This window comes from Schistocerca gregaria, chromosome 8 (genome assembly GCF_023897955.1).
Source record: "Schistocerca gregaria isolate iqSchGreg1 chromosome 8, iqSchGreg1.2, whole genome shotgun sequence".
In the NCBI taxonomy this organism is placed as follows: Eukaryota; Metazoa; Arthropoda; class Insecta; order Orthoptera; family Acrididae; genus Schistocerca; species Schistocerca gregaria.
The window spans coordinates 77,760,846-77,782,361 of NC_064927.1; the positions used below are offsets into that span (position 1 = coordinate 77,760,846).

General features: G+C 43.3%; 1 protein-coding gene across 2 annotated transcripts in view; it reads right to left on the reverse strand.

Moving 5' to 3' along the window:
• The window catches only part of LOC126284060 (D-xylose transporter), a 368,523-nt gene that overhangs the window by 299,461 nt on the left and 47,546 nt on the right, over positions 1–21,516 (reverse strand). The window contains exon 1 of one of the 2 annotated variants that reach the window (XM_049982654.1): positions 8,140–8,251. The exons of the other annotated variant lie outside the window; for it this stretch is intronic. The gene's annotated coding sequence lies outside the window, so the exon portion shown is untranslated. Of the gene's footprint in view, positions 1–8,139; positions 8,252–21,516 lie in introns of those variants that run through there. 2 annotated transcript variants of the gene reach the window in all.

Consider the following 21,516-nt stretch of genomic DNA (forward strand, 5'->3'; position numbering starts at 1 on the left):
TTGGACAGGTCAGTGTTATTTCAGTTAATTTTCTAAAATCTTTCATATAATTTTATTCACAGTATGTCATATTTCCAGCTAAAATTTATGAAAAGTAATTACTTTAGAAAATATTTTAGTTTCGATATTGTAATCGATAAGCACTAGTGCTATTGTATTTAAAATGATTTTTTTTAGAAACATTTGAAATTACGAATTATTTGCACACTTACAATTTCTATTATGCAATTCTGTAGTGTTTATTATATTTAATTCTGGATTCATTTATGAAATAATAATCTACATGGAAGAAGCCTGGAGATACTGACAGGTTTCAGATAGATTATATAATGGTACGACAGAGATTTAGGAACCAGGTTTTAAATTGTAAGACATTTCCAGGAGCAGATGTGGACTCTGACCACAATCTGTTGGTTATGACCTGTAGATTAAAACTGAAGAAACTGCAAAAAGGTGGGAATTTAAGGAGATGGGACCTGGATAAACTAAAAGAACCAGAGGTTGTACGGCGTTTCAAGGAGAGCATAAGGGAGCAATTGACAGGAATGGGGGAAAGAAATACAATAGAAGAAGAATGGGTAGCTTTGAGGGATGAAGTAGTGAAGGCAGCAGAGGATCAAGTAGGTAAAAAGACGAGGGCTAGTAGAAATGCTTGGGTAACAGAAGAAATATTGAATTTAATTGATGAAAGGAGAAAATATAAAAATGCAGTAAATGAAGCAGGCAAAAAGGAATAGAAACGTCTCAAAAATGACATCGACAGGAAGTGCAAAATAGCTAAGCAGGGATGGCTAGAGGACAAATGTAAGGATGTAGAGGCTTATCTCACTAGGGGTAAGATAGATACTGCCTACAGGAAAATTAAAGAGACCTTTGGAGAAAAGAGTACCACTTGTATGAATATTAAGAGCTCAGATGGAAACCCAGTTCTAACCAAAGAAGGGAAAGCAGAAAGGTGGAAGGAGTATATAGAGTGTCTATACAAGGGCGATGTACTTGGGGACAATATTATGGAAATGGAAGAGGATGTAGATGAAGATGATATGGGAGATACGATACTGCGTGAAGAGTTTGACAGTGCACTGAAAGACCTGAGTCGAAACAAGGCCCCTGCAGTAGACAACATTCCATTGGAACTACTGACGGCCTTGGGAGAGCTGGTCCTGACAAAACTCTACCATCTGGTGAGCAAGATGTATGAGACAGGCGAAACACGCTCAGACTTCAACAAGAATATAATAATTCCAATCCCAAAGAAAGCAGGTGTTGACAGATGTGAAAATTACCGAACTATCAGTTTAATAAGTTGCAGCTGCAAAATACTAACGCGAGTTCTTTACAGGCGGATGGAAAAACTAGTAGAAGCCGACCTCGGGGAAGATCAGTTTGGATTCCGTAGAAATGTTGGAACACGACTTATCTTAGAAGCTAGATTAAGGAAGGGCAAACCTACGTTTCTAGCATTTGTAGACTTGGAGAAAGCTTTTGACAATGTTGACTGGAATACTGTCTTTCAAATTCTGAAGGTGGCAGGGGTATAATACAGGGAGCGAAAGTCTATTTACAATTTTTATAGAAACCAGATGGCAGTTATAAGAGTCGAGGGACATGAAAGGGAATCAGTAGTTGGGAAGGGAGTGAAACAGGGTTATAGCCTCTCCCCAATGTTATTCAATCTGTCTATTGAGCAAGCAGTGAAGGAAACAAAAGAAAAAATCGGAGTAGGTGTTAAAATCCATGAAGAAGAAATAAAAACTTTAAGGTTCGCCGATGACATTGTAATTCTGTCAGAGACAGCATAGGACTTGGAGGAGCAGTTGAACGAAATGGACAGTGTCTTGAAGGGAGGGATGAAGATGAACACCAACAAAAGCAAAACGAGGATAATGGAATGTAGTCAAATTAAATCGGGTGATGCTGAGGGAATTAGATTAGGAAATGAGACACTTAAAGTAGTAAAGGAGTTTTGCTATTTGGGGAGCAAAATAACTGATGATGGTCGAAGTAGAGAGGATATAAAATGTAGACTGGAAATGGCAAGGAAAGCGTTTCTGAAGAAGTTTGTTAACATCGAGTATAGATTTAAGTGTCAGGAAGCCATTTCTGAAAGTATTTGTATGGAGTGTAGCCATGTATGGAAGTGAATCATGGACGATAAATAGTTTGGACAAGTAGAGAATAGAAGCTTTCGAAATGTAGTGCTACGGATGAATGCTGAAGATTAGATGGGTAGATGACATAACTAATGAGGAAGTATTGAATCGGATTGGGGAGAAGAGAAGTTTGTGGCACAACTTGACCAGAAGAAGGGATCGGTTGGTAGGACATGTTCTGAGGCATCAAGGGATCACCAATTTAGTATTGGAGGGCAGCGTGGAGGGTAAAAATCGTAGAGGGAGACCAAGAGATGACTACACTAAGCAGATTCAGAAGGATGTAGGTTGCAGTAAGTACTGGGAGATGAAGAAGCTTGCACAGGATAGAGTAGCATGGAGAGCTGCATCAAACCAGTTTCAGGACTGAAGACCACAACAACAACAACAATCTAGATTAATAATGTAATGAAAACTAGTACGAAGTCTTAAATTTTTGAACATGGCTGCGTTGTCAGCGACCGTTTACAAAGTAAAATTAAAGCAACAACAGCCCTCGGTCGCAAAAAAGAAGTCTTTTTCACCTAGGTTTCGGCAACTACTAAGAGTGCCTTCATCAGAAGTAAAACACTCAAACTGGCCTATATCACAAGCACAAAACTTTAGGAAAAAACATTTTTTTTATTTTTTAAGTGTAAGTACTGACCAGCAGTACAAAAAAAAGAAACAGTGCTTACAAGTCACGTGTAAAATAAATCTCAAGCGGTAAGGCTTTAGACGCAAATTTTTAAAACACCAAACATAGAAGGCAAGCCACTACGGGCTGCTCACACATATCGAGCTACGGAAGCATCATACTGAGGCGCCCGCGTTAACAATTGCCATCTAGTAGCCCCAAATTCAAACAGGCTACTTAACATTGAAAATATAGACAGACGAATGTTATGATGAATATTCTTTAATACTTGAAGTAAGAGGCAATATTTTATCTTACAGCAGCAGTCGTGGTAACAATTTGTCTACATAAGAGCTTAGAAGTACAGTTTATAGACTGAAAACGCCATTACAGATTTATAAAGGGGCCTGAGAAACTCAGCGAGTAGAAAAACGGTATAACATGAAATGTATTAAATATGAACCATTTAATGAACAAAAATTATGAATCGACTTAGATAGAAAAAATATTTCGGTAATTGCTCGAGGGAACACGAAATCAAATATGCCGTTGAAGAAGCTTTTATTGCGTAATTGTAGCTGCTCATTAAGAATGAGGCCACCATTTCGAGAAAAATGTTTAAAAATTTCTAATTCTTCGGGAACGTCTAATCTACGTCCTTTCTTCTCAGTGTGCAAAATGTTGTTATCGCGAACGGCTTTAGGTGCGTGACTTGTAATCAGAAGGTGGTCGGCAAAAGGCGAATTTTGGTTGCTAGTAGCATTTATTTTTAGAAAATGTTCCTTGTATCTAACTCTAAAGGCTCGTCCTGTTTGTCCTATGTAATAAGAAGAGCAAGTGTTACAAAAAATCTTATACTCACCAGAGTTTTTCAAAGGGGAAAGGATCGATTTCAAATTGTGAATAAAATTTTTTTCATAGTATTATTGGTTGAAAAAACGACATTACAGTTGTATTTATTACGAAGAAGGAGCTGGATCTGATAGGAGATGGGCCCCAAGAAAGGAAAAGAAAAAAACTTCGTCTTTAGGCTGGACTCAATGAGAGAGGTGCCGAGTGTAGTAACTCTTTTAACAGTTTTCTTTTTAAGGATGCTATCCACTATGGCAAGTTCGCATTAATTTTGATTAAATTTTTTTTCCTCGAACTTTTCTTCTGAGAGTTGAACAGAACTAGCTCTATGAATACCAGAGTGAAAGAAAGCGTTTTGATGCGATTGTGGGTGCATGGAAGACGCAGATACGATCTGCTCAGTATATGTTTCTTTTCGGAAAACATTAAATGAGATTTTATTTTCTTCCACTGTAAGCGTCAAGTAAAGAAAATTCAATTGATGTGCCTCGTTTTCGAGTTCGCTGGCGAATTTTCGTTAACTCTCTAGAAGAAAAGTTCTTCAACTGATTCTCAGCTACAGCGCTAGATCATTCTCTCCTGTTTGAAATATGTCGATGATATTTTAGTCATCTGGAAGTCACCCGTTGATGGCACTGTCTGTATTTACAATCTTTTCAATGAACTTCACGAGAAAAAGAGTTGGGCAAATTCAGTTGATAGCCCGTCCGGGTCTGGGACTACACCCATCCTGAGAAGCACATTTTCACACTGGAGGCGTGTGGCGGCAGTTGGCAGGCTGCAGAAACAAATCAGTGCGACTTGGCTTCCTGTAAAAGGAGTGTCGTGGCGCACCGCCAACCTTCCTACTGACCAATACATGACTCAGTGGGAGGCAGACATCCTTTCCCACACTCACTGTGGAGCGAATATTGGGGCGCACGGAATTCAAGTTTTGTAAAGAGACGTTAATATTGTCATTTCCTTGAGACCAAGCAAAAAAAAAAAAATATTGTCTAGGAGACTGGAAGAAACACGAAAGTTTCAAAGATGCCGAGGGCATCGAATCTTCCACAACAGATGGGCAATAACAGGTATCAAAGGGCTCGCCATCGAAAATCCATCTTTCTGTACATAGAACCGGTCATTGAAGTCATTGAATAAAAAGTAAGTAGAAGTCGACACATGTCGAAATAGGTTTTTCAGTCCAACACGAAACGTAACATCACCAACCGTAACGCGACTGAAGACAGAGGCCAACAAAACTTAGTAAAATATCAGAGCCTTTAAAACGCATTTCCTCTATACTCACAGGGAGGCGTCGACACCTGTCGAAATATCGCCGTTTATCGAAGACAGTCAAGGAGCTGCATTTACGTAAGTTGTCTGAATACTTTAAGTGCCTGGAGAAAGTCAAGTTTGGTACGGTACTGCCATTACAGCAGAGCTATGGTACGAGCTGGGCCTCGCCGACAGATGGAGCGTCTGCGACTGGATCACGGCACTGGGGCTGGGCAAACGATACTCGCTTTCGAAAGGTGTCGAGATTTGCCGATGCACCACTGCGTTCGATACAGTATAGAGCTTGTTTGAACAATAACGTGACATTTGAGTGGCGCAGCGCGAGTGCAAGTTGTTGTTGTGGTCTTCAGTCCTGAGACTGGTTTGATGCAGCTCTCCATGCTACTCTATCTTGTGCAAGCTTCTTTATCTCCCAGTACCTACTGCAACCTACATCCTTCTGAATCTGCTTCGTGTATTCATCTCTTGGTCTCCCTCTACGATTTTTACCCTCCACGCTGCCCTCCAACACTAAATTGGTGATCCCTTGATGCCTCAGAACATGTCCTACCAACCGATCCCTTCTTCTGGTTAAGTTGTGCCACAAACGTCTCCCCAATCCTATTCAATACTTCCCCATTAGTTATGTGATCTACCCATCTAATATTCAGCATTCTTCTGTAGCACTACATTTCGAAAGTTTCTATTCTCTTCTTGTCCAAACTATTTATCGTCCATGTTTCACTTGCATACATGGCTACACTCCATACAAATACTTTCAGAAATGGCTTCCTGACACTTAAATCTATACTCGAACAAATTTCTCTTTTTCAGAAGAGTGCAAGTTATACGCAATAAACTACAAACTAACCACAACATTAAGCTATGCTTCTGCATAAATTTAACAATTTTGTGGAACAGGGAGGAAACGCCATTAAATCCTATCGCTCCACAAACTCTGTAAGACGCGTATATTTCTATTGTCAAACCACAATTTATGACAGATGTTTATATAATAGGATTAAGTAGGAATAATTAATATTTGTCATGTTGGAAATAATTGTGGCAGCAGGGAATGTCTGCACAAAAGTGTTGTTGGCAAGAGAGACCGCACATTGATATAATTTTAAAAAGCGCGGGAGAGACCGCGTATGGATACATTTTAAGAAAAGAGAGGGAAAGACCGCGCATTGATACATTTTGTAATGGTAGCAGGGATTGTCTGCACCAGAAAGCATTGTTGGCAGGAGAGACCGCACTTTAGCGTTCGTAGGAAGTCAGTAGTAAGCGAGATGTGAAGCGAGTTGGTAGCAGATCTGAAGCGAGAGGTTGAGAGGAGCGGTGTGCCTGCCAGCCACCAGCTATGATTTACACGAGATTATAAACGGATGCACAGAGACATCAGCCATTATCATAAGAGGAACTAATGTTATTGAATTATTTTCTTTGCGAAACTCAAGACTACGGAAGGTATGTTTGCGCAATGCTAGTTGTAAGATTATTGTAAAAAGTAAGTCCCATTTGAACGTTTGTAAAATCATTTCATTACCAGCAGTAAATATCTGAAGAAACGTTTTCAGAATATAATTAATTTTCGCCAGCAATGTTGCATTACTGATTATAAGCCATCCCAAAAACCATCAACGTAAAACTTTGCAAAAATTTTATTATTGTCAAGAAAAAGTGTAACTATGAATTGCGTTACTTCACTCAAATTAATTAAAGAATAACGTGAGCTTTACTATTAAAGAATAACGTCAGTAATAAATACAGCCACTTATTATGACAGCCCACCAGCAGTTAATATAGTAAACCAGAGTAAGTATATTCTTATCGCAGTTCGATGTAGCAGTCAGATGGCGATCCAGTAACAATAAAAAAGGTAAGGAGCAGTTTTGGGTTATTACAGGTAACAACTGAGGGCCACGACGACGACACATTCAACGTTTCGTGGAAATAATCAGAAAATCACTTTTAATAAGCAGCAATTAAATTTTTATCCGAAGACGGAGAAAGAGAATAAATTTCAAAGGGAAGATTTCATTTGTTACTAAGCAAGAGGTAGAAATCATAAGGGAAGATTTCACAGGTCATTGTAGAAGAGAAAGTTGCGCAAAAAAAAAAGTTTCAATTTGAACAAATTTACGAGTTCTCATATACTATGTATGCATATATAAACGTTACGCAAAAGTAACAGGCAAAGAATATGTTGCCTCCAAAAAATACTGCTTGATTGAAAGCACTATTTTACATGATTGTGAGAGGCGGGTTGCAAATGTGCAAATGAGCAAATGAGCAATTCGGTCACTGTTCACATATTAATTGTGGTTTCACCGCCAGACACCACGCTTGCTAGGTGGTAGCCTTTAAATCGGCCGCGGTCCTTTAGTATACGTCGGACCCGCGTGTCGCCACTATCAGTGATTGCAGACCGAGTGCCGCCACACGGCAGGTCTGGAGAGACTTCCTAGCACTCGCCCCAGTTGTACAGCCGACTTTGGTAGCGATGGTTCACTGACTTCTACGCTCTCATTTGCCGAGACGATAGTTAGCATAGCCTTCAGCTACGTTATTTGCTACGACCTAGCTAGGCGCCATTATCAGTTACTATTGATATTGTTAACTATGTACCGTCAAAACCGACGTTCGTCATTAATGGATTAAAGTTAAGTATTCCACCAGCTATGTCCGTTTTTCTAAATTCTAATTTCCTTGTCCTGTTCCAGACCTGACGCCAGCGTGCGTGAGCTAAAACGCATGCATTTCGGCCTCCTCTAGTAACACGGTGTTGGCTCTCCTGCCAACCACAACATTACTATAATAGAACAAAAATCTTACCACATTGCAATCACATTGTAAACAAGACGGCAACGTTCAGATGAAATAATCAAAACAACGTATCAAGACTGAAATGCCGAACAAACTAAATGTATCGTAGTAAAGTGACTGTAATTTTTATCGCCAGAGTGGAATAATCCATCTTGCAGATAGCAATATGCGGGACAAACTCAAGAATTACACAGCATCGTGATTGCTGTCTCGTATTTATCAGCTGCCGTTCTCAGGCGTGACCTACACACTAGAAGCTTTTTTGGTCCGTGTTTCACAGTTACTTTTGTTGTTAAGAAGCCGTGGTCGATTGAAAACGCTAAGACAGGCCGTTGTGTAGTACCAACAAAAATGACTAGACCGCAAGCCAACGAAAAGAGCGAACGGAAGGCGAAGTAGCCTGCTGGGACGGTCGGCCGCGGCACTCACCGTGGATGGCTCCCGCGTGCAGCTGGTCGGTCGGTCAGCGGCCAACTGCCTGCCGCAGAGCGCCGGCCGCGCCGCTGTCTTCGCCCCCACTCGCGGCTCTCACCAAAAAGCCGGCCGAGGCTGACGCCTGAGTCTGCCCTTTCCCCGACCTCGCCCTTGGCCGCCGCCCGGCTCTGCTTACCACGGCGCGCCGGCACCTCACCTCACCTCACCTCACCTCGCCTCGCCCGTAACCTCGCGTGCGCGGCCGCCGTGGTATCTACGGCCGCGACTGGATTCGGCAGCGAGCCACCTCGACGGTGTGTAGCGGAGGGTGCTTTGTGTACCGCTGTCGCTCCTCTTCCCCACCCCTTCCCTAGTCTGCGGAAAGAATGATTGTCGGTAAAGCAGTTCTCTCGGGGGACGTGAAAACGCACGTGATCGAGGAGCTGATGACGTCTTTGTTAGAGAGACTTCCCGTAAGCAAGAATACCTATCACCTGACTGCAATCTAAAAAAGGCGCAGATCTAACACATGGATTTTCCCATGAGTGATCCCCTCACCCCCACCCATGCTCTCACCTATAAGCTTTGCCAACCTCCCCTCTCCATACCTGTTGAGGTGCAGGCCATGTCTAGTGAAACCCGTCCTGCTGATAAACTGCACCGACACCACAGAAATGTGACTCACGCTTTCTGTCATCAGCGCACCCCCAAGTCTCATGTTACTACGCCTGACGGCTGTATTAAGATGAGGCCGATCGTGGCGCTGAAACAGTTCCACGAAATGCACATTCGTGTTGCCAGTCTGAGTGGCTATCTTTTCCAGGTCACCATCTATGTTATTCTCCCCATCCCTATCAATACTATTACCAGACCCACCCACAATCACTACCTGATCCTCTTTAGTAAAATCCCTACATAACCCCCCTATGTTAACAGTCACCTGAGCCAATCCTGCGTTAGGCTTCAGAATGCTGGTACTCACACCCCAACACTTCCTGCAACTGCTGGCCTACACCCTTACCATGAGAACTACCTAACAGCAGAACCTTCTTCTTTCTCTTAGACTTTGCAACTGTCCTAGCCACCGTAACTGCTGAGGTCTGCTGCATACTTCCTACATCTACAGCTACTAGAGATTCCTCTCCACTAGACAGACAGTTGGTCACATCTATTACAAACACCAATAGTAAAACTACCTCAAAATCTCCTTCTCCTAGCAGATCTCTTACCAACATCTAGCTCCCATTCCCCAACCCCCTTCTTATTCTATCTAGCTCCTCCTGTGCGTTTTTCAACTGCACCTGAAGGGCACAGATATTACTCTCCTGCTCCTCTATCAGCTTACTCTTGCTACATAACCTGCAGTTCCAGGAGAGGATCTCACCAGAATGCCCACTGGCTTCTCCACTGCACACCCCCCAGTGAAAATACTTCGAACAAGACTCACATCGCAATCAACTACTCACGAACCTACGGCAAAGCCCACACTTCTCACTCATGGCAAAATTTTACAGTTATTGAAACAAGAAAACTGCTTTATCTAAGTTCCCCTAGTACAATAAGAAGATGTTAAAAAACTGACTACAATAATCACAAACTTACTCTACAAGGGAAGTAACTACTATTATTAACAGTATTAATCAACAGGAAATGAGAATATAAAAAAGACTAACACAGAAAGAAAAACAAACGTCTAATGACACAGTAACGAAGCTGAAAACAATTCCCAAAAATTTCTTCTACAGTTATTTCATCAGAAAACACCAAGAACACCGGTTGAAGACTACTAAACTTACTAAATAAACCACTGTACACAAACAATTAATTAGGACTTAGCTTTCGATGCGCCGCTACAGCTGCAACTGGTCAGCGCGGAATGTAAACACAGGTAAGAGATTTAAGTTGCTCGATACGAAACACTCACAAATATCAGATCACAACACAAGAAAGGCAGAGCTGAATGAAGAAACCACTAATAAGTCACTTATATAGTAAATATTATCACAAAAACGGTTAAAATATGTATCTGAAACCTAAAAATATATGAAAACTTAGAGAGCGATCTCACACTCAGTCACGCGCTTATGACGTCACACCAAAAAAAGAAACCGGTGTTCGGTGCACTGTGTGTTCAGACAAACTTTTACTCTGCCGAGCATTGAAGTCTGATATTAGTTTCGCACACAGTTCGCTGCCTGTTCTGTTTTAACAAACTGCCCAGCCTACAAAGTCCGACCTGTAATGAGGAGTGGGCAGCTAACTCCATGAGTTCCATTTTGTTTCGCCACATGTTGAAGACACCCGTCACAGCACCTCTCGAACGCCCAGCAAGTCGTGGAGTTTTCGAAATGGTCGTGCTGAGTCTCCGGGCCATCACAACCTGCCCTCGGTCGAACTCAGGTAGATCGCCCACACGGACAGCGCGATTCACTGATGCCACACACACCGCGCGTGTGTCCGACTAGCAGTCATTCCTCGCCAGGCGGCTCTGCTGTCTCCCTGACGGACTTTTGTTGATAATATGTTGGTGGTCATAATGTTCTAGCTGGTCAGTGTATGTCAGATTGTAAACGCTGTAACTTTTTGCCATTACAGAAATTTGTGCAAAATTTTACGTACTGCCTCGTTTTTGTATCTTTGTGGTAAAAATCTTTCTCAGTGAGCAGCTTCGAAAAAATATCGTCTCCCATTCAAATGAAATTACGAATCCCAATGTTAAAATCTGTGTGACGAGGTACGTTATTCTGAGTGACGGTAGTCACTGCACATCGAGAATTTTATGAATGTGCAAAGTGGCATTAGGCACTATAACTATGTTGAGTTCAAAACCGAAAGTGAGGTGGAGATGCAACTGAGCTAAGGAATAACTTCTACTGTGTCTATAAGAGGTGGCTGTGCAGCATAATGTAGTGTTGCTCTATCAGCAGCTGGCTGATCAGGTCATCAAATGGTTCAAATGGCTCTGAGCACTATGCGACTTAACATCTTAGGTCATCAGTGCCCTAGAACTTAGAACTACTTAAACCTAACTAACCTAAGGACATCACACAACACCCAGCCATCACGAGACAGAGAAAACCCCGGACCCTGCCGGGAATCGAACCCGGGAACCCGGGCGTGGGAAGCGAGAACGCTACCGCACGACCACGAGATGCGGGCGATCAGGTCATCGATGAATCCAGAATCTTCTGCGCAATTTTCTCGGCTCTTCTTCGACAATCACTAACAGAATTCATATCTGGTGATCAAAAAGTCAGTATAAATTTGAAAACTTAATAACCCGCAGAATAATGTAGATAGAGAGGTAAAAATTGACACACATGCTTGGAATGACATGGGGTTTTATTAGAACAAAAAAAAAACAAAGTTCACAAAATGTCCGACAAATGGCGCTCGATAGCAGAACGTCAGTGACTGCGCATGGCAATCGTGTATAAAAGGAGCTGTAATGAGAGAGAGAATCAGATGCGCCAGCAGTCACTCCATGTTGACGATACCTGAAAAGGCGCTTTTCCTGAATCTTTAATATCGTAACGGGGAATGTGCTAGTTCAGCGTTACGATTCTATCGCCATAGGAAGGGGATTCGAACGGGGAGAATGATTTTGAAGTTCGAAGCCACTGGTTGTTTAGACGATAGACCCCGTAGTGGTCGACCGAGCATAAGGCGTAATCCTGCTGAGACAGTTCAGGAAGAAATGGAGACTGTAGCGGGTTCGTCTGTGCACGGGAAAGTCAGCGCTCGTGCAGTCGCACGTCGCACCGGCATTCCAGACACTACTGTTTGATTGGCACTTAGCCGTACCCTCCGATGCTATTCGTACAATATCCATCACCACCGTGAACTGTTACCTGGCGATTTAGTGAAGCGGAGGGCATTTGCGGTGTGGGCGTTTCAAAAGATGCAGAAAGATAACGATTGGTTGAGTAACGTGTTGTGGACCGGCGAAGCTCATTTCACGCTCCGAGGTTCTGTCAACGCCCACAACTGCAGAATTTGGGCTGCCAAAATCCTAGAACTGTCATGGGAACTCCATCTACCTTTATCGGGCCTTTTATCTTCGAGGAAATGCGTGATTCTGGTTTTGTAACTGCTACCGTGACGGGTGAGAGGTACGCCGATATGTTACAGAATCGCATCATCCCCAGCCTGGCTGATAAACACCTGCTGGAACGTACGATGTTTATGCAAGATGGCGCTCCACCCCATATTGCTAGACGCGTGAAAGATCTCTTGCGCACGTCGTTTGGTGATGATCGTGTGCTCAGCCGCCACTTTCGTCATGCTTGGCCTCCCAGGTCCCCAGACCTCTGTCCGTGCGATTATTGGCTTTGGGGTTGCCTGAAGTCGCAAGTGTATCGTGATCGACCGACATCTCTAGGGATACTGAAAGACGACATCCGAAGCCAATGCCTCACCATAACTCCGGACTTGCTTTACAGTGCTGTTCACAACATTATCCCCCGACTACAGCTATTGTTGAGGAATGATGGTTTGCTTTGTCGTACTTCGTTATGCTAATTATTGGTATTCTGATCAGATGAAGCGCCATCTGTCTGACATTTTTTGAACTTTTGAATTTTTTTGGTTCTTTCTCCTCTCCATCACAGCTTCGAATTTTACCATTCTATTTCTCTTCCTCTAAGCTATCTACCTCTTATATATCTCTTTTACCCCATTCTATCGTCTTATGTATCTGCTCGATGAGAATAACTCACAAGCTGCAAGAACATAACGAGAAAATTCCCAACTAACTATAGGACTGACATTCACAAAAGAAAAGTATGTTTACTTTCATGTACATAGTCATTACTATTATTATTATTATTATCATCATTATTATTCTTGATTGTTATAATTATTTTTTTATTGTTATAGTTATCATTGTACTACTGTTATAATCTCTATTTTTTTTCTTTAACATCAATACTGCCTAATACGTTATGTGTCCTTAATGTTCTGTAGAAACTGTAACTCGTTCAATCTGAGTATGCCTGGTTAGGTGTAAGAGAGGGCCTGAAGGCCCTAATCTTGCCAGGTAAAATAAATGCACAAATAAATAAATAAATAAATAAATAAATAAATAACCCCATGTCATTCCAAGCATGTGTGTCAATTTCTACCTCTCTATCTACATTATTCCGAGATTTATTCAGTTTTAATTTATACTGACTTTTTGATCTCCCGGTATTTTACGCACTGCCGCTTTCGTACAGAAACTGTATGGTTTGGGCGCTGGATACAGACGGGACCTGCTGTCGGAGAGGGCTGAAGTAGCAAATCAGGAAGAGGAGCCGCGTGGAACACGCCTGGCGTGCTTCGTGGGTAGCGACGGGTCCCCTGCAGCGACGGCTTAAGCTCGGATCTCTACCATTTTCCGTCCACGTCTTTGCGCGTGATGTACGTAGGAGAGAGCGACGTATTGCTTCACTCTGTTGGGCGCGTACGCTCTCGCAATGTTAACAGTAACGCTCGCTGCGGTGCAAAAACTGCTCTCTCGCAGTGTCTGCCACTACACTTGACTGAGCCTCACCGAGCGCCTTACTAAATTAACCTGTGACGAAATGCGCTGCTCTCCTTTGGATCTGGGTTTCCTCTATCAACCCTGTACGGTAGCATTCAAGTATTGACCCAACGAGGGTTTTGTCAGCTGTCTCTTTCTCGATTGATCTGCACTTCCTGAGGATTCTTCTGGCGCCTGCTTTGCCCCCGATTTGTTTCACGTTGTCCTTCCACTATACAGGGTGGTCCATTGATAGTAACCGCGCTAAATATCTCACGAAATAAGCGTCAAACGAAAAAACTACAAAGAACCAAACTTGTCTAGCTAGAAGGAGGAAACCGGATGGCGCTATGGTTGGCCCTCTAGATGGCTCTGTCATAGGTCAAACGGACATCAACGGCGTTTTTTAAAAATAGGAACCCCCATTTTTATTACATATTCGTGTAGTACGTAAAGAAATGTTAATGGAACCACTTTTTTCGCTTTGTGATAGATGGCGTTGTAACAGTCACAAACGTATAAGTACGTGGTATCACGTAACATTCCGTCAGTTCGGACGGTATTTGCTTCGTGATATATTACCCGTGTTAAAATAGACCGTTTACCAATTGCGGAAAAAGTCAATATCGTGTTGATGTATGGATATTGAGATCAAAATGCCCAACGGGCGTGTGGTATGTATGCTGCTCGGTATCCAGGACGACATCATCCAAGTGTCCGGACCGTTCGCCGGATAGTTACTTTATTTAAGGAAACAGGAAGTGTTCAGCCAAATGTGAAACGTCAACCACGACCTGAAACAAATGATGATGCCCAAGTAGGTGTTTTAGCTGCTGTCGCGGCTAATCCGCACATCAGTAGCAGACAAATTGCGCGAGAATCGGGAACCTCAAAAACGTCGGTGTTGAGAATACTACATCAACATCGATTGCACCAGGAATTGCATGGCGACGACTTTGAACGTCGTCTATAGTTCTGCCACACTGGGCACAAGAGAAATTACGGGACGATGACAGATTTTTAGCACGCGTACTATTTTGCGACGAAGCGTCATTCAGCAACAGCGGTAACGTAAACCGGCATAATATGCACTATTGGTCAATGGAATATCCACGATGGCTGCGACAACTGCAACATCAACGACCTTGGCGAGTTAATGTATGGCGTGGCATTATGAAAGGAAGGATAATTGGCCCCCATTTTATCGATGGTAATCTAAATGGTGCAACGTATGCTGATTTCCTACGTTATGTTCTACCGATGTTACTACAAGTGAAACGTCCCCTTAGAACAATTGTACAAGACTGGTCTATGTGAAACGTCCTCTTTGAACAATTATACACGACTGTGCTCAAACTGACACACAATATCTTTAGCGCAACGCAATCTGACTTCCAAAAATCCCTACGAAAGAATGGCCCTGACTAGCATTAACCTATACGTTTCACAAATCACTTACCTCACAAAAATCTTCGTTACTCAAGCTACTGCAATACAGCGAGCGCCACTACTGCCAGCTAAATAAAAGATTCAAACTACTGAAGGCACTAACTGCTGATAGGCATAGTTAGCAAATGAAAGATTTTAATAGAGAACAAACAATGTATTTACCTCACTAGTCATAATATATATAGCAAACAGCCTACTTACACAAGATTTTCCACTACATGGCAGAATGGCGATGTACTTCGGTAATCTAAATGGTGCAATGTATGCTGATTTCCTACGTAATGTTCCACCGATGTTACTACAAGATGTTTCACTACATGACAGAATGGCGATGTACTTCCAACATGATGGATGTCCGGCACATAGCTCGCGTGCGGTTGAAGAGGTATTGAATAGCACATTTCATGACAGGTGGATTGGTTGTCGAAGCACCATACCGTGGCACGCACTTTCACCTGATCTAACGTCCCTGGATTTCCTTCTGTGGGGAAAGTTGCAGGATAATTGCTATCGTGATCCACCGACAACACCTGACAACATGCGTCATCGCATTGTCAATGCATATGCAAATATTACGGAAGGCGAACTACTCGCTGTTGAGAGAGATGTCTTTACACGAATTGCCAAGTGCATTGAGGTTGACGGACATCATTTTGAGCATTTATTGCATTAATGTGGTATTTACAGGTAATCACGCTGTAACAGCATGCGTTCTCAGAAATGATAAGTTCACAAAGGTACATGTATCACATTGGAACAACCGAAAAAAAATGTTCAAACGTACCTACGTTCTTTATTTTAATTTAAAAAACCTACGTGTTACCAACTGTTCGTCTAAAATTATGAGCCATATGTTTGTGACTATTACGGTACCATCTATCAGAAAGCCAAAAAAGTTGTCCAACTAAAACATTCATATTTCCTTACGTACTACACGAATATGTAATAAAAAATGGGGGTTCATATTTAAAAAACGCAGTTGATTTCCGTTTGACCTACGGCAGCGCCATCTGGCGGGCCAACCATAGCGCCATCTGGTTTCCCCCTTGAAGCTAGACAAGTTTGGTTCTTTGTAGTTTTTTTTCGTTTGACGCTTATTTCGTGTGATATTTGGCCCGGTCACGATCAATGGACCACCCGGTGTACCACCCCGTATGCATGCTCTATGAAGTTCAACGAATGTAACTGCTCCAGTGGTTGTTAAGCGCTTGTGTTGTCGTACAATGGTGGGTCGTTCTGTCTGTTTAAGGGCGTTACGTTCGTTGCGGCTGATGGTCAACTGCCAATCTCCGAACTAAATTGTCGATCTTATACGCGTTTTGTTGCGTTTCTAAAATATTCTAGCGCTGCACTTTCCTGCATACAACATCATCTGCGAAAACGTTCATGGAATTTCTGCCGTTTTCCACTAGAACTTTTATGTATGTTGTGAAAATTAATGGTACTATAATCCTCCATGGTCTACATCCGAAGTTACTTTTACGTCTTGCTCGCGGCTGTGTGTTTCTTCCAGTCGCTTAGACGATATTTTGTTGCTTGGCCCACAAGGAAATGACAATATTAACGTTTTTTTAGAACACTTGAATTCCGGCTGCCGTGAAATGAGCCTCAGTGAGTGTTATACACTGTTAAGACAGACAAGCGAAGCAAACATATTCATTCATATATATTGGAGGATGTCGAGATATCGTCATTACAGTGGCCAGTCGCAGATATGTTCTGGCTGTGGTGGAGAATGAAATAGCCTCCCGGAGTGCTTACATCTGTGCATCACACAGCTGCTAAGTGGAGAAGCGTCACAACGAGAAGTTACCATGCAACTCGATTGAGGTCCGCCGGAGGTGTTGCCGAATTCGGAGCATGATACGGACGTGTGGATGCGAGAGCGGACAGAGTTACGGGAGGAGCGAGGTGACGGGAAGGACGTCCCTACATCCCCTTCACAACGGACGGGGGAGGAATCTTACGCAGCCTCATAAGTAGAACGCAGCAATGAAATAGAGGTCGAGAGGGTGACAGTAGCAATGGATTAACGAGTGCCCTATGAACATGAGGCGTCGCCTACGGCGGCAGAGACGGAAGGCAGGGGGCGCAAACAACGTTCTCTGAAGCCTCGCAAGAGATGCCGCCATGCTTCCCGCGACGTGTCCTCCCCTAGCCTACGGAACACGAAAGATCGAGCCGCAGAGACATCTGACATGGAACCTTTAAAGGACGTCGAAAGGATTCCTTCAGGTGGTGATCGGATGTTCTGCATTTCAGACCGTCCCTCTTCATCGACAACGATTGAGCCGGTACTGCCGATGGAGGAATCAGTGATAGTGTCCTGGCTATCACATGGAAGTGCAGAAGAGGTCGTTTCTGGAACAGGTGAGCAATGTGACTGAGCAAAGTAAGTCGGAGGGGCACCGGAGTTGCTACCCCCACCTGATGGCGGCACACTTACGGAACGCAGACAATGGAGAGAGAGAACCGTTGGCAAAAACCCTCTGAGCACGAATTGTGGACCACAGCCATTGTAGTTTACAATGATATGACACGAGCATGAAGGCGACAACGGACCAAGCACACGGAGTGAGAACATCGCCTGTGAAATTGCAACTTTTCCTGGACATGATCTACGCCACGCACGTGGACGCCCTGCTGGCGCAGGAAAGTGCAATGCTGCTCTCCCAGACGTGCGCGGTTATAACACTTACCGAGCGCCGACTCGACACGTATAGTAGGACGTGGCACGGCGATCTTGATATGGGAAGGGATTCCGGTGTGTGACCTCTACTACATCGCTTCGCACCAGTGTTTGGCGATAACTGTGAACGTCATTCGTGTCGTCAACACCTATGCTCCCTTCAAATCTTACGATCTACGGGCGCGTGCACAATTCTCTTTGGTCCAGGAAGCTATTCTGGTGTATGACGTCGATTATGTTCTTCCGGCCTGGGGTTTGGCGATGACCGTGGAAAGGCATACGTATCGTCAACACCCGTGCAACGTTCGAATCCGACGAGCGCGTGAGCAGTTCTGCCGGAGGAGTGTGCGCCCCTATTCCGTGCCAGATATGACTATAACTTGGCAGGAGGGGATTTTAATACTGTTCTCTCGCCGAAGTATAATGTCTTTTCTGGAGACTAGAAATCTACTCTGTAGGAATCAGCATGGGTTCCGAAAAAGACGGTCGTGTGGAACCCAGCTCGCGCTATTCGTCCACGAGACTCAGAGGGCCTTAGACACGGGTTCACAGGTAGATGCCGTGTTTCTTGACTTCCGCAAGGCGTTTGACACTGTTCCCCACAGTCGTTTAATGAACAAAGTAAGAGCATACGGACTATCAGATCAATTGTGTGATTGGATTGAGGAGTTCCTAGATAACAGAACGCAGCATGTCATTCTCAATGGAGAGAAGTCTTCCGAAGTAAGAGTGATTTCAGGTGTGCCGCAGGGGAGTGTCATAGGACCGTTGCTATTCACAATATACATAAATGACCTGGTGGATGACATCGGAAGTTCACTGCCGCTTTTTGCAGATGATGCTGTGGTGTATCGAAAGGTGCAACAATGGAAAATTGTACTGAAATGCAGGAGGATCTGCAGCGAATTGACGCATGGTGCACGGAATGGCAATTGAATCTCAATGTAGACAAGTGTAATGTGATGCGAATACATAGAAAGACAGGTCCCTTATCATTTAGCTACAAAATAGCATGTCAGCAACTGGAAGCAGTTAATTCCATAAATTATCTGGGAGTACGCATTAGGAGTGATTTAAAATGGAATGATGATATAAAGTTGATCGTCGGTAAAGCAGATGCCATACTGAGATTCATTGGAAGAATCCTAAGGAAATGCAATCCGACAACAAAGGAAGTAGGTTACAGTACGCTTGTTCGCCCACTGCTTGAATACTGCTCTGCAGTGTGGGATCCGCACCAGATAGGGTTGATAGAAGAGATAGAGAAGATCCAACGGAGAGCAGCGCGCTTCCTTACAGGATCATTTAGTAATCGCGAAAGCGTTACGGAGATGACAGATAAACTCCAGAGGAAGACTCTGCAGGAGAGACGCTCAGTATCTCGGTACGGGCTTTTGTAAAAGTTTCGAGAACATACCTTCACCGAAGAGTCAAGCAGTATATTCCTCCCTCCTACGTATATCTCGCGAAGAGACCATGAGGATAAAATCAGAGAGATTAGAGCCCACACAGAAGCATACCGACAACCCTTCTTTCCACGTACAATACGAGACTGGAATCGAAGGGAGAACCGATAGAGGTACTCAGGGTACCCTCCGTCACACACCGTCAGGTGGCTTGCGGAGTATGGATGTAGATGTAGATGAAGAAACGACATTGTAACAGACATGGAATTTTAGCTACTGTAATTTTTGGGTTGTGTTTCAAGACGAAATTATTCTGTTTATCGCCGGGAGTAATTTAACAGGAAATTAAGTAAATTATGCTCATTTACGAGATGGGAAATAAATAATCATCGCAGGAAGGGTCACGATTATGTTGTAATTAGCATACGGCGTTACAGAATTAGCAGAGGGGCGAGCACTCTTGGTCGGCTCTGGTGCGTGACTGACGAGAGGTCGGCGGTGAGAACGTCCGTTGCCTCCTGACGTCTTCGCTTCGTGCCTAAATGAGACAGCCACTGGGCGCACAGCGGAATAAAGGCGAATGCTGAAGCAGGCACTCTGGCCGAGGTAGCTGTGTGCGCTACTTTAGCGAAATACGATAAAACCCCACCAGATGACCTCTTTCGCAAAGGCAAATAACATGACAACAAAGAGCGGTAGAAGAATGCGCAAACGGTATGTTTGTTGTGGTTGGCAGGAGAGCCAACACCGCATTACTAAAGGAGGCCGAAATGCACGCGTTTTAGCTCACGCAGGCTGGCGTGAGGTCTGGAACATGACAAGGGAATTAGAATTGAGAAGAACGGACGTAGCTGGTGGAATACTTAACTTTAATCCATTAATGACGAACGTCGCTCTTGATGGTACATGATTTACAGTATCAATAGAAACTGATAATGGCGCCTTGCTAGGTCGTAGGAAATAACGTAGCTGAAGGCTATGCTAACTATCGTTTCGGCAAATGAGAGCGTAATTTGTCAGAGAACCATCGCTAGTAAAGTCGGCTGTACAACTGGGCGAGTGCTAGGAAGTCTCTCTAGACCTGCCGTGTGGCGGCGGTCGGTCTGCAATCACTGATAGTGGCGACACGCGGGACCGACGTATACTAACGGACCGCGGCCGATTTAAAGGCTACCACCTGGCAAGTGTGGTGTCTGGCGGAGCCTCCACAATGTTTATTGAGAAAGCTATAAGAATTTTATACAGAAAAAGTTACAAAAGCTGCTAGCAGACGGTCCGGACGCTGTACATGGTGGGGCAGATAAAAGTGGTGAAGCAAACCAAGCGAGGTATCATGTGCGAGATACGGAGGCGAGCGAGTGCGCCGTCACTTACCCCAGTTCGCTGCTTGTAGCGCCACGTCACCTTAACGCGTCTGCATGTAGCGCACAAGTATAGCACCACAGTTTAGTATGAAATTAAAAATCAAAATTTATGTTTAAAACTATGTTCAATTATAGTTTAGTGTAATAATGTTCCAAATACCTAGTTTTGATGTTCTAAACTTAATAGTTTACGGGAAAATGCCATTTTAAGAGAAAAATCAGAGGCGCTAAATAATGACGCTAGGAAGCCAGAATTTGGTCAGAAGGTGCAGTTAGAACTTATAAACAAGTGATTCTGGTTTCCAAAACCATAAAACAAAAATCAACGTCAGAATCCAGGTTTTTCGGAAAAAACAGAGGCGCTATATAATGGACTTAGAAACTTGAAAATTAGTTTTATGCTTGGGTACACTTAAAAAATAATAACAGAGAGTCCACGTTAATCTACCTCTTATAGTTTTTGAGTAATTAAATAAAAACTAATTTTGTAACTAAAATGTACCTAAGTGTTGTAGATTAAGTACTTGAAATTTTAATGATAGAGGATTTTGGTTAAACCAGATGATCAAATATATCAGATAATAGAGCTACACCAAGTTTAAGAGTTATAAAATAAATTGTTGTTGTTGTTGTCTTCAGTCCTGAGACTGGTTTGATGCAGCTCTCCATGCTACTCTATCCTGTGCAAGCTGCTTCATCTCCCAGTACCTACTACAACCTACATCCTTCTGAATCTGCTTAGTGTACTCATCTCTCGGTCTCCCTCTACGATTTTTACCCTCCACACTGCCCTCCAATGCTAAATTTGTGATCCCTTGATGCCTCAAAACATGTCCCTATTTATTTTATGTCCTTGGTAGGACATAAAATAAATAGCAACTCATATAAGTCTTAGCAAAGGTATGGTTCAGAGGTAACAATCTACTGTTAGTTCGACTAAATAAATTCTATTAAGCAAAGTTTTCATTCTAGCGAGCTGAA